Here is a 12,559-nt window from a genome sequence, read left to right as displayed (position 1 = left end):
TATCCCAGCTGACTGCAGAGATGTTCTTGCAAAGGACAGGGCGTCCTCCACTCTCAAGTGCTACGGACATAAGTGGAAGAGGTTCTCTGTCTGGTGCCGTGCACAGAAGATTAACCCTCTGCGGATTATGGCCCCTCAAGTACTGCCGTACCTACTATCGCTGGCCAAAGCTGGACTAGCTCACGCTTCCATCAAGATACATCTGGCTGCGATCTCCCGATACACCAGAACTACGGGACGGGCATCCTTGTGGTCTCATCGCCTGATGAAGGAATTTATGAAGGGACTGTTCCGATCGTTCCCGCCGGTGAAGGCTCCTGCCCCGGCGTGGGAACTCAACGTGGTGCTGTCTAGACTCATGGGGGCGCCATTCGAGCCTCTGCATTCGGCGCCGTTGAAGTTCCTGTCGTGGAAGACAGCATTTCTTGTGGCCATCACCTCCGCACGACAAGTGGGAGAGATCCAGGCCCTATCCTGCAAGCCTCCATACTTGACTTTTCACGACACGAGGGTGGTGCTGCGGACGCACCCCTCCTTTATGCCCAAGGTGCCGTCGGACTTCCACCTCAACGAGCCCTTGGTGTTACCAGTTTTCTTCCCGTCGCCTTCGTCTCCGGCCGAGAGGACTTTGCACTCGCTGAATGTGGCTAGAGCGCTGAAGTTCTACGTGGACCGCACAAAGAGTTTTCGGAAGACGTCACAGCTATTTGTGAACTTTGGACCTGTGAACCAAGGGAAGGCTCTCTCGAAGGCTTCCATTTCCAGGTGGCTCTCCGGCTGCATCATGCACTGTCACCGTTTGGCAAACCGGCCGTTGCCCGGCAGACCGAGAGCCCATTCGATCAGAGTGATCGCTGCTACCACAGCGTTCTTTTCTGGTGTGCCCCTGCTGGACATCTGCAGGGCTGCTACATGGAGGTAGACGCACACCTTCACGAGATTATACTGTATCTATCGGGGTTCCAGGGAGGAGTCCAGAGCCGGCCAAGCAGTGATGCGCAACCTGTTCGCCTGAAGGTGGGCCTGGTGAGGAGGTAAGAGTGCTTAATGTTGAGTTTATGTAATGCTTAATGTTGAGCCTTTGCCACCTCCCGTGGTTGTGCATGTGTGTACTGCTATGTATTCTTATATACATGAGCATGTGAATCCATGCCAGACCGCATGCTGGAGAAGGAACAAGTTACTTACCTGTAACTGTTGTTCTCCAGCATGGGTCTGGCATGGATTCACATGCGAACCCTCCCTCCTACCCCTCTGCGGCTCTTCACTTGGTCATACTGCCACTTTACGTGCTACCAAATCTGAGGATGGCTGCCAGGGGAGGGGCTTAGGGAGAGGGCAGTCATTGGCTGGGGGCAGTATGACCCAGAGATCAGTGATTGGTTACTACTAAGAAAGACAGATCAGAAACGAAACTGATACTGATTTTTTCTTTACCGAGGATTCCCGGCCTGACGACTGGGAATATTCATGAGCATGTGAATCCATGCCAGACCCATGCTGGAGAACAACAGTTACAGGTAAGTAACTTGTTCCTTCAAGGCACTGCAATTGTCAACATGCTGCAATCTGGACTGGCCTAGTCAACAGGCGGGATTTGTAGTTTTGCTATAAGGCTGTACTAGCAGCAATACACATGTTAAGGAGGCAAGAAAACACCTATATCTCAGAAAGGTAGAGCAATTGACAATCTACCTCCCAGGCAAGATGCTCTCATTCAGCATACAAAAAGAGCTGCCTACCATGCTGGTTACCGCTGGGCCCAAACGATGGTTGCAACACCAGGATGGAAAATATCCTGGACTACCCGACCAGAGGCTATGCACGCTTGCAGGGAACTCTTACGATGTGGCTGCAAGAAAGGCTGCACTCTATATTGCAAGTGTAGGAAGGCTGCCCTACAGTTTTCTGCTCTTTGCACGTATGGCACTCCTTGTACTGACTGAATCAAGGGAGGGGTGTTATTACTAATAATCTGTTTCAGGAATAGTATCAATATTCATTACGATAATGAACAATAACATAAAAATCAGTAATTTAAGACACTGGGCATCATTATAAGTGTGCCAGTGCAGAAACAATGGTGCCGGTAAGCTCCCCAGCACCTTTGTTTCCGGACCGGCACACTACAACTCTAATGGACTCTATGGGAATGGGAACTAATGAAATTGCCGGCGCCTGACTTCCCGGACGCCAGATTTGGAATAGCCCGCTGGCACCGGGAAGTCAGGTGCGGTCATTTTTTACGGGGTCCGGTGGCAACCCGCTGGTAGCACCGGCAGAGTTACCGCCGGACCCGTTATGAGGCCCACTGTATTTGCATTACTTAAACATCAATCCATAATTGATAATTGATAAAGGTTTTGTTTTTTCATCCCTTGACTATATCAATTAATTTATATATTCTGCCATACATTATGAAAAAAAAACATTATTACTATTAGGCTTCATTTATAATTCTAAAGTGTACAATAGGCATCGCAGGACCACAAATAAATGATTGGACAAAAATTAAGATACCTACATGACAACTAGTCACCATTTTGTTTTTTAAAAGGGCTGACAACTTTGTTGCAGGAAAAATCTGAGATGGCCTCATAGCCCGAAATGTTCATTGGGGTGTGGTCTAACAGTGTGCCAAAATGCGTGCTTCTATCATCAAAGACACCATTATATCACCTATCTGCAGGACTACTCCTGGCCATTCCCCCTCCCCTGCCCTCCACGCCCACCCCCGGAAAGTGACACCCTTGCAGTGCAAGAAAGTGGTAGACAAACGCAGGCCAGGGCCTGACAGAGGCAGGGGGGATTCCAGTACAGCTCTGATTTTAAACGCAGACGCGGAGTGATGGCAGCGTTTAGAAGGGGGCATTTGTGAAGTGACACGCCGTCACATGTGAAGAGTATCCTAGGATCAGAGATTATTCCTGGGATAACGAAGCAGGGGCCTCTCATCCTGTCTCCCCGAAGGGAGGGAGGGACACCTTAATAACTGCCCCTTGGTCTGTCCTTTTAAACAAATGTTGTTCTGGCACCAAGGCTACAAAAACTGCTTCAAAATTTACAACACGATAAAGGGGTTGGCGGCTGCGCCCGCGGGACCATAAAAGGCAGGGTAAACAAATGAGGAGACAAAAAAGCCCCCCAGGCACCACTGACGCAGATCCAGAGCGGGCCTGGTGTTAGCATTAGCTCAAATTACCACTAACAGGCTCTTTGAGTGGAGTGAGGGTGTCTAGCAGGACACTGCACCACGTGTCAATTACCGGTCCTTCCCAGGAACAAGGCCACCATGGCCTTGTTATTTCACTTCACGCAAACGTGACTCTAGGCGCCTGTGAGCAGGACGCTGTCCCCGCCATTTCCTCACAGACCGCACTTCCGGTCACTACGAACCCTTGCCCATACTCCTTTAATGACGGAGATGTTTCAAGAATTAAACGAACGATTAAAATACGATTTTACGATTAAAATACTTTAAAAAAAGTCCAAGGACATAAAACAACGGAATAATAACTAGTACCCAATCAACACCAGAATAAAATAATCACCAGTAAGGGCCGACTCACTAGGCAGTAGTGGAAAAACAAGGGGTAGTACTGCCTGTTTTACCGCTCTGTCTAGTTCTAGATTTTGGAACCCAGAACCAACAATGCAGCCTCCATTTTGTTGTGGAGGTATTAGCTCAGCAGCGGTGGTAATAATTACTACCCTAATCCCCAAAGAAGTCCTATGGGACATCAGAATGGGGAGTAATGACAACCCTGACTCTCCACCCGTAAATTACAGTTACCCATAGCTCTCAACCATTTGTGTTGCAAAGGCGGGTGAAATCACCCGATTTTGTTTTTGGCGGGTGAGACGCCCATTGAATGAATGAGTGGTACCGGGAATTGGTTTAGGCAGTATTACCACAGGAAACACTGTCTAACTCATAATGACGCCCAAAAAAGGGATATGCGTCATAATTTCCATTTGTAGTCACCCGCTGCAATAATTCGTTTGACACTCCCTGCCCTCTCCTGCCATTTTCAATACAATTGGCTGCCATAAAACGTACAGTTCCAACCCACTGGCAATTTAGATGGCGAGGACCCTCTTTATTTTATTTTAATCCAAAATGTCAATATTGCTTATTCCTTTTCCTTCTTCCTCTTAAGGAGCACACATGGCGGACTCTAGGAAGCACGCAGGGCGGCACAAAACTCCTTCACAACTAATATATAATTAGGAGATTCCGTCGCTGATTGACCAATAAAACTCTCCTCTTTCTGAAAAAATCCCCCCACATCAACTTTGCCAAATGCGTGTGTGTATTTAATGTCCACTGTACTGTTAACACCTAGGCCCTCGTTATGTGTCTGGCCTTCACTCTAATAATAATAAAATAATATTAATGATATGAATAATATCAGATTTTATCTATAGTTTCATGCCAGATTCCTCCCCTAAAAAGCGGCTATTTTTTCGCTTCCACTCAAAATATTAAAGTAAATATTGCAAATGCCCACAACATATGAAAAACCTTTTTTCTCTCATGTGCGTCAGTGAAACAAATTTGCAGGTGGGCCGTCTAGTTAGGGGGTCAAATGTGGGCACCCCCGATCTCGCACCCTTTCAATGCCATGCGCAGAGGAGTTATCACCGGTCCTACTGTGCACTGGTGTAGCTGGGGCCTTAACTGTATCTTCTACTACTGCACCCAAGTCATATCAATATCCCGCCAAAGTAGGGACATGAAAAATGTACCTGCATATTTACAGGAGTGCAGCTGCATGCGTATTTTCTGAAGTTCTGCATGTTTGCCCCGAGTTCCCAGCCTTGAAGTAGTAGAATAATAATGCTTTTGAGACCATGATGGAGACCCAGATGCCTCCAGTTAGGCGCGCTGTATAAGTGTCAAAATAAATAAATAAATAAATGAGCTTAGCTCATTTGGTAGCATAAAATACTGTAGGTTGAAAACCAGGTAAAAAAGCCACTAAACTTATGAGTTGCCTGCCAATATTTTGGCGGGTGTGTAATTTCTGTTTCTGAAAGTGGGCTCTGCCAGTAAAACGCTCCATCATGAAAGCATAGTTGCTGTGTCTGTTTTGTGACACCCCTGGCGCCTGCCCTGCAGTGGGAGCACCGGCCCACGGGGAAGCATTGGCGCTTGTACTCGACCGGTAGAATGCTGCTGCTGTGTGACTCAGAGGTCCACCTTCAGAATGGTGGCAGCCTCTTACAAGATTAGGACTGTGATTTCTTCTCGGGCCTAGTACATTTAAAAATCTAGGACAGTGACGACGATGTACATAGGGGCTTAGTGATGCTTTTTGTCTCATAGAGGTCCCTCTGATGCTGATGGTGAATCCGCTCACAACAAACAACACTCTGCTCAAAAAGGAGCAGCACTCTTTTAGGTAATGAATGGGAGCAACATTTAAACAGCAATTCTAGTTGCATTATGAATATGTGCAGTGGAAGGCATGTTTGGTTAGGATTTCCCAAACTTTGGAAAACTTTGTTTTGTCCCATTGTTTAGATATGTTACCATTGACTGCCACTCGTCTATCAAGCTCGCAGTTGCCCTGCAGAAGGCTGGGTCTTTGTAAATCACCAACCCTGCAAGCCGGAACTCGAGTTGGCAAGATTACTTAATGCAGAAAGAACAAATGTATTTATGACCTTGGTTGGCCCTGTGTTTTGATGGGCCTGTTAAAATTAGGGGCACATGATTAAATACTTGTCACATGCACAGATTATGTACATTGTAAATTGCCCAACAGATTGCTCATTTTTGCTCTTAATAGTGTGGTAATGTTAATGTCAATGTTAAAGGATATTTGTAAAACCGGAGTGGTCCCCTGGTGGCTCTGAAAAGGGAAGGAGGCTGAGTTAGTGGGAACGAGCGGGAAAAGTGCAAGAGAGCAGTGATGTGCCATTGGCAGCCATTGGCAGCGTCAGCCCGGTTAACACTGTTTGCTGGGCTTGGGGTGCTTTCCGGTCGGTAGCCGTCGTGTGCTGTTGTGCGAGTCTGTGTGGTTTGTTTTGTTGCTGCAGTATAGTGAAATGTGTGCGGTTTGTTGTGCTATAGGGTTGTGGTTGTGTTTGGTTAGAGTTTGAGGTGTGTGCAGAGGAGTGAAATTGTTAATGCGTTGGTTATTGGCATCGCTGTCTAGAAGTGATATGTGCTAAATTTCCATGGTCTTTCTAGATGTGGCGCGTGTGCCTTTCTCTCTGGATCCGATACTGGCTGATATTCACAATCCTTTCTATATATTACGCCCACCAGTATTCACAACTGTATCCAAATGTGGCACTGGGCCACCTTCGAAATCCTGTCTATATGTGATGCACGCTAGTAGTCACAATTGTATGTAAATCTGGCCTCGATATTATTCCCAATGCAGTCTAGACGTGGCACTGCCTAACAATCGCTATTCTATCTAGAGGTGGCACTTGCCGACATTCACAATCCTATATTGTTGTGACGCAGGCTATTGTTCAGAATCTTATCTAAGTGTGGCACATGCTAACATTTGTAATTCTGTCTAAGTGTGGTACTTGCTATCATTCACAATTCTGTCTGGGTCCGGCGGAGGCTAATGTTCACAATTCTATCTAAATGTGGTACTTGCTAGCCTTCCTAATTCTAGCTAAGTGTGGCCCTTGCCAACATTCATTGTTCCATCTAAGTGTGACACTTGTTAGCCTTCATAATCCTATCTAGATGTGAGGCTGGCTAATGTTCACGATTCCATCTAAGTGTGGCACATGCTATCAATCACAGTTTCATCTAGGTGTGGCACTTGCTGACATTCATAATCCTATCTAGATGCGACTCAGGCTAATGTATACGGTCCAATGCTATCATTCACAGTTTCATCTATGTGTGGCGCATGATAACATTCACATTTCTATCTAGATGCGACTCAGATGGAATCGTGAACATTAGCCTAAGTGTGGCACTTGCTGACATTCATAAACCCATCTAGATGCAACTCATGCTAATGTTCTTAATTCCATCTAGGTGTGGCACATGCTAACAATCATGATTCCAGCTAAGTTGGGCGCATGCAGTCATTCACAATTCCATCTAAGTGTGGTGCATGCTAAAATTCGCATTTCTCTCTAGATGCGACTCAGGCTAGTGTTGACAATTCCATGTAGGTGTGGCACATGCCAACAATCATGATCCCAGCTAAGTGTCGCACATGCCAGCATTCACAATTCTATCCAAGTGTAGCACATGCTGATATCCACAATCCTATTCAGATGTGACGCAGGCTCGTGTTCACAATTCCGTCTAGGTGTGGCACGTGCTATTATTCCCAATTCCATCTAAGTGTGGCAGTTGCTATCAGTCACAGTTCCATCTAAGTGTGGCCCTTACTGATATTCATAATCCTATCTAGATGCGACTCAGGCAAATGTTCACAATTCCATCTAGGTGTGGCACTTTAGCAGCTTCCATCCCAAACATCTCAAAGAAAATCTGCCTTATAGCCAATTACTAAGGCTCAAAAGAATAACATCAGACTCTGACAAACTCATTCGATCACATGAAATCCCAATTTATGCAAAGAGGTTTTCCAGAGGACTTACTGACCAAAGCAGTATTAAGGACAGAAGCATTGGGACGTAACAAACTCCTAAAATCTAACACCAAAAAAGGAGATAGAAGTCTCATCCATACACTCAAATATTCTAGCCAGAGCTACCAGATCTAACGAATTATCCACAAAAACTGGGACCTCATCAAGTCAGACCCTAACCTTAATTCACTATTTCCAGAACCACTCATGATGGCCTATAAGAGAGGCAATAACTTCAGAGACAAACTCATCAAAGCAGAGAAACCCAAAAGGGCACCCCAGAGCACACCAAGCAAACAGAAATGTGGCACATTCGTCTGCTTGAATTGTCAGCATTGCCCGAGCATTATAAAGGTTGATCATATCGGACATCCCAACACTGGAAAGAAGATCCCTCTCAGACATTATGCAACTTGCGACACAAAAAATATCATATACGCACTCTGTTTCCCGAGCGGCAAATACTATGTGGGAAAAACAGCATGAAGAACATAGGACAGATGGACTGAACACAAGTCCAGTATCAGGACAGGAAACACCAAATCACCAGTCTATAGACACTTTAAGGACAACCAACGTAATGTTTCCCAAATGAGAATTGTCATCTTAGAAGTGGTACACCCCCTCCCTAAGGGAGGTGACCTAGCTAAAAAAATGGGCCCAAAAAGAACTTATATGGATACATAAATTAGATGCCATGACACCCCGGGGTATCAACGAAGAATATTACTTGGGTCCCTTTCTCTAAACACCTTTATGCTCAAACACACACTTTGAGGTCCTTACATATAAGTCAGCCCAACCGATTGAAATCAAATTCTCCACAATTAGACAAACAATCCCATAGGCTACCCTATAAGATTGCAACAAGTCTACCAGTTAGATAGATGGAACGACCATGTGATTTGCCTACTTATAAAACATGTAAATACACTGTGAACTCAAGGATGAGGCAGAGGTTTAAATCAATGTACTTCGTTATATATATAATTCCAGCTGTTTCTGACAATGTTTGTAACTAGGAGGTATAATCTTTCTCTCACTCGCCAGTCAACATTTCGACCTACCAAGCACCTACCGGTGCATTTGCCCGAACATTTGTCACCCTGTTACACCTTGTTAATTGGTGAACAACAGACTACTCATAAATCCATAAAAGAGAGGTGTTCCAATAACACACCCACACTCTAGGAATAGGACAACTAAACATAATTTCCATGAGGATTCAGTTATTGCTCTTAAATATATGACATTGCAACCATGCTTAGTCATCAGTCGCTATTTCTAAATACATACGTTAACTCTACATGACAGAGTATCTCTAGTCACCAGCTTGATGACATATAAGATACCCTGTATCACAATCTTTACAAAGAACCTAAATTATGATTAGGTCACGTTTGTTTACCGCTGACATCGCACATAAATCCACGTGATGATGTCACAAAAAGACAGATCTTACGGGACAAACCGAATGACATAACACAGATTATCTAAAAACCACCCTACAAGTATATAGACCAAACCCCCCTTGTGTAGGCATTGTAGCTAGATCACAAACTGAACTTTTACAGATAGCCTCATTACAAGGTTGGCTGTCCGGTAATAACGATGCAGGTAAGGGAATACCGGCATCGTTTACCGGACCGGATAATTACGACCCTGTAGGGAGTCGATACCAGCATCGGCACTGGCCCCTATGTGAGCGGCATCCCTGAGACCGGCAGGAGCCTTGACAGACACCTGCCATGCCCTCGACACCGGCATGCCGCATAGCAGTGCACATTCCGAGGTGGACGGACATGCAAATACCGGCATGGACATACCGGTAATAATGCCATAAATGATGCCTTAAATACCGGCATCGCGGGACTGGCATTAACAGGGATCAGGTGAGCAGAAACTAGCCACAGGAGCACAAAATCAGCACAGGTGGACACCATTGAAACCTAGGCACAGCATAAAGGCAGCACACCCACACACCACACCCCTCCCAAAGGAAAAATGCTACCACTAGCACTAGCACTGCTGGAGCAGGAGTACATTCAGGAACAGCTACTCTATGAGGAGGCAGTGGGGCAGGCTATGCAACAAATGCGCAGGAGGAGACGGATGGCGAGAAGGGCACAGCGCATGCCCAATGTGCAGGCCATTGTGCCCTGCAGGCAGCCAACAATACCCCGGCAACGTGTGAGCCCATTTACCCTAAGCCCAGCACAAATCCACACCCTCTACCGGCTGGACAGGGACAGCATCACGGTAATAGTGGACCTCATACACGATGACCTTGTGAGTGTCATCAACATACGCACAGCCATCCCCCCCTTGCTGAAGGTAGTATGTGTGCTCCACTTTTTGGCAACAGGAAGCTATCAGTATACAGTGGGCCAACTGTACGGGAAATCACAACCTTGCTTCTCCCGTGTGCTGATGCAGGTACTTCAGGCACTCCTCAAACATGTACGTGACCACATCAGCATGCCACGGACTGCAGCAGAGGTAAACGCTACCAAAGTTGCATTCCATGCGATATCAGGCTTGCCAAACGTAATTGGTGTGATAGACTGCACACATGTGGAGCTAGTGGTGCAGCATGCCGTTGAGGCCGTATACCAAAATAGGAAGCAGTACCATTCACTAAACGTCCAGATGGTGTGTGATGCCAGCCAAATAATAACACACTGGGCCTCATTACGACCCTGGCGGAGTGGGTTTACGCCAGCGTTATTCGCGGCGGACCTGTCCGCCCTACTACGAGTTTCCGTAGCGCCATGGAGCGTTTTCCGCCTGGTTTTTCCGGGCGGAGAAATCCATGGCGCTACGGGACCTTGTCGTTAATTACGCCACCGTATTTTGAGGTGGCGTAATTAACGCCTTCCCCACTCCCATTATACCCTATGGGGCAAAAATGGGAATGGGGAAGGGTAAAATGGGGGATGGGGATTTACCGCCCCGCCAAGGTCGGAATGGGGCGGAAAATCCGCCAACCCCCATGGCGCTATCGGCATGCTTTCCGCCGTGCTCCATGGTGCATTTTGCACCGCGATTTCCGCCAGGGTCGTAATGAGGGCCACTGTGTTGCCAGGTACCCAGGCTCCACACACAACGCAATGGTCCTGCGGAACTCGACGCTACATGGAACGACATGCTGGCCACAGTGCCACAAGCATTGACGAGGGGGGGGGGTATGTTGCCACTGCTGGGAACCTGCCTGCTGGGTGGGCCATGTGGTGTAATGACTGGGTGGGCGGTATGTTGCCAGTGCTGGGAACCTGCCTGCTGGGTGGGCCATGTGGGGTAATAATTGGTGGGGGATATGTTGCCAGTGCTGGGAAGCTGCCTGCTGGGTGGGCCATCTTGGGCATGTATACATATCGCATCATTGCACCCTCCTGGGGTACAGGTGCACACTGCACGATTGGAAACCCTGTGCATCCTGGCAAGACACAATTGTTACAACCATGTTGGTCAAAAGATGCAAAACATCACAGCTACCCTTTCTCATACCAACATGCAGGTGATGCTGGGTATCCACTGATGGGCTGGCTGCTGCCCCAATCAGGCGTCCACGTAACTGACATGAAGAGGCATACAATCGAACCCATACAAAGACTCGCGTGACTATAGAACAGACATTTGGACTACTCAAGAGTCTTTTCCTCTGCTTAAGCAGGTCTGGGGGTGCACTCATACATGGTCCCGAGAGGGTGGGCCATATTGTGATGGTCTGTGCAGTGTTGCACAACATGTGCATCCGTCGCAATGTACCCCTGCCCCCGGACATGATGCCACAAGATGATGATGATGATGATGAGGATGCTGGGATCCCTCAACATCACCATGGCCATGATCGACAGGCTACATGACAAGCATTGGTTGCAAATTATTTCTGATGAATTCATCACACATGGGAATGGAGGTGGTCACACTGGGTGATGTGCACTGTGTAATATTAAATACTTCAACACTCCAGAAAAGAATGGCCAGACAACTGTATTTTTTGCCTACACAAGTGTATTAATGTAAAGTGAACTAGGTACATTATGAAACAGGTTGAACATGCACATCTGTCCAACCATGACCAGGTGAACTACCAACACCAAAAGGACCTCTCAATATTCCCCAAAACACCCTTTCCCTGTGTAACACATTTGCACCCACATACCCCACATACTACACCCCAAAGTCCAACTGTCACGCGCCGCCGCCTTCCGTGGACCCTGTGGTCCAGATTGCGGCTTGCAGACCGCCATTGAATTGACTGTCACGTTTCTCCGACGTTGACGGCAGCGGTCTAGCGTTGCGGCAACAGCGGACAGGGAGGCTTATTAGCCACGCCCTCCCTGTTCACTGTGCGTTGCAACCCGCTTCGGTCAGCCTCCCTGCGGCTGCTCTCTCTCTCGGTTGCTACAACGCTAGTTTATCTCTTTTCCTGTGCTTTCTCTCTGGGTACTGCCTCCTCTAGGCACCGCTACGAAATACTTTCTCTCTCTCTCTGGGGTCTCTACCCGCCTCTTTCCCTTGCTCTGTTCCTGTACTTCCGCGCTTGGTTTCCATACCTCTTTCCCCGTTTGCTCTCCGGAGCTTTTGGTTGGTTCCCTTACCTGGTGTCAACACTCCGCTGGCTCCTGGCCCTGTCCACGGCATCCTTGGAGTCCGCATTCCGCTCTACATCCTCCAGAACGGACATCAGCTACTGCTTACCTACAGTTGGGGTTTTTTGTGCCCTGCAGGCTTTTTCCCCTTCTCGTCCCTTTCGGGAGAGGGGCCACAGGTGGTGCTAGTTAACAGCATAGCACTGTGGCTTCCTTCCGGGAGAGAGACTCTTACTCAGAAAAAAAAGAGAAGAAGAAGAAGCAGGATTATCGAGCCCGCCGACCGCAGATTTCTTCAGTTCTGGACTATTTGTCCGGTGAGGAGGAGGAGGAAGAGGGAAAGTCGGAGTTGTGGGAGGTTCAGCCCCAGGGGGCTGACAGTTT

Source organism: Ambystoma mexicanum, chromosome 8, assembly GCF_040938575.1.
Source record: "Ambystoma mexicanum isolate Mex_15411 chromosome 8, UKY_AmexF1_1, whole genome shotgun sequence".
In the NCBI taxonomy this organism is placed as follows: Eukaryota; Metazoa; Chordata; class Amphibia; order Caudata; family Ambystomatidae; genus Ambystoma; species Ambystoma mexicanum.
This window is presented reverse-complemented; position numbering follows the sequence as displayed.